This window comes from Sciurus carolinensis, chromosome 9 (assembly GCF_902686445.1).
Source record: "Sciurus carolinensis chromosome 9, mSciCar1.2, whole genome shotgun sequence".
In the NCBI taxonomy this organism is placed as follows: domain Eukaryota; kingdom Metazoa; phylum Chordata; class Mammalia; order Rodentia; family Sciuridae; genus Sciurus; species Sciurus carolinensis.
In genome coordinates, this window is record NC_062221.1 from 65,734,276 (window position 1) to 65,736,690 (window position 2,415).

Sequence of the window (2,415 nt, forward strand, 5' to 3'; positions counted from 1 at the left end):
AAGATCATCAAGGACATTAGAAAATGTACAGATTAAAGGAATAAGACTGCGTTTTCATGGCAGTGCAATGTGTAATCCTAGATTGAGTTCTAATCTAGAAATGGAAATTAAGGGGACAACAGACAAAATTTGAATAAGGCTTGTAGATCAATTAACAGTATTATTCCAAAGACAATAGTTTTTGATCATGTTCTGGTACATACTACTACAGAAAATTTGGGTGAGTCATATATGAAAATTTCATGATTTTTTTGCAAATATTAAATACACACACACGCGCGCGCGCATTTCAGGTACTAAGGATTGAAACCAGAGGTGCTCCATCACTAAGCTACATTACCATCACTGCCCCCTTTGGTCTTTTTTTTTTTTTTTTTGGCAGTGCTGGGATTAAACCCACGGCCTTGTGCACACTGGGCAAGCACTCTACCACTGAGTTACATCCCTAGCCCCCTAGTCCTTTTTATTTCTTATGTTGAGATAAGGTCTTGCCCCATTTCCCAAACTGAACATAAACTTGAGATTCTACTACCTCAGCATCCTGAGTCACTGGAATTACAGACATGTGCCAAAATGACCTGCATTGCAACTGGTTTTGAAAGTTTGAAAGTCCCAAGTTTTTTTTTTTGTTTCAAAGTCCCAAGTTTTCTTAAAAAGCAAACACTGAAAATTGAGGAAATTTCCCAGACAGTACCAAAATACAACAGATAGAAAATGACAGACAAAAATGAGAAAATTAATGACCAGGTCAGTAGATCAAATATCCAAATAAGGTGGGCATGGTGGTGCATGCCTGTAATCCCAGTGGCTCAGGAGGCTGAACCAGGAGGATTACAAGTTCAAAGTTCACCTCAGCAACTCAGCAAAGCACCAAGCAAGTCAGCAAGACACTCTCTCTAAATAAAATATAAAAAAAGGGTTGGGGATGTAGCTTAGTGTTTGACTGTCCTGGGTTCAATTCCCAGTACTAAACAAAAGAAAACTAAACCAAACCAAACCAAAACAAAACAAAAAAACAATCCCAATAAGAGTTTTGGAAAAATATAGAATGAGCCAGCTGTGATGATGCACACCTATCCTGCCAGTTACTCTAGAGGCTCAGGCAGAAAGGTCCCAAGTCTGATGCCAACCTGGACAACTTAGCAAGGTCCTAAAGCAGTTTAGTGAACTCCTGTCTCAAAAGACAGAGGATGAAGCTCAGAGGTAAAGCACTCCTGAGTTTAATCCCTACTACCAAAATATTTTTAAATTTTAAAAATAAAAGGGACAAGGTTCTAGGAATTAACTCAGGAAATAAAGCTAGAGTTTCTCACCTTTAGCTTATACACTTGCACGCTGTTCCTTTATGAAGCACTATACCTCACAACTATGCATGGTAACTGCCACTCCAAATAATAATCCTTCTCCACTTCAGAAAATCCATGTCTGCTAGTCCTATTAATATGTACTAGGAGAGGAATAAAAGGTCAGATCTGAAAATATTTTTCTTAAAAGGATCTTCACATAACTCCTTATATATTTTGTGTCACTTCAACCTCCACTTAAACAGTACATGAGGGCTGGGGGTACAGAGCTCTTGCCTACATGCAGAAGGCCCTGGGTTTGACCCCCAGCAGCACCAGGGTAGGGGTACTCAAACTGGTTGTGGTGGCACATGCCTGTAGTTCAGCACTTCAGAGGTGTGGGGTGGATGGCTTGAGTCCTACAGCTCGAGACCAGCCTGGGCAACATACTGAAACGATCTCAAAAATAAAATAAATAAAACCAGTTCTTTCTTAGTACATGATATGGCTAATCCTGAAACATAAAAGGCTTTCTGGCAGGGCAGTGGCTCGTCCCTGTATTGCCAACAGCTCAGGAGGCTGAGGCTGACAGCAACTTGGAAAGACCCCATCTCAAAATAAAAAATAAAACAGGACTGAGGATGTGACTCAGTGGTTAAGCACCTCTGGGTTCAATCCCTGGTACCAAAAAAAAAAAAAAAAAAAAAAAAAAAAAAAAAAGGCAGGGGAGGGGAGACTTTCTGGCTCTCTCCAATGTTCCTTTAGGATTCAGCATTCTCGAGGCTATTAAGTAGTTACCACCAGTTTTCCACCTTCTATACTTTTGTTATTCTTACTTCCCTTCTTTTTGTCATTCTAGGGCCTTAAAAAAAAAAACCAAAAAAAACCAAAAAACTCTTCTACTGTTTTAATGGCATTTTCAGGTTGGTACAGAATTATACATATATGTACAACCAATCTACCATGTTTAACATGACATTTTGTCAAAATCCCCCATACAACAACAAAAGAGTATCACACACAAACACATACAAACACATAAAAGCTGCATAATTATGATTCCACAAAGGTCTGAATAGTGGGAGGAAAGCATATAAAAAATCCTCATGAAATTAGGAAAACTTACCTGGAC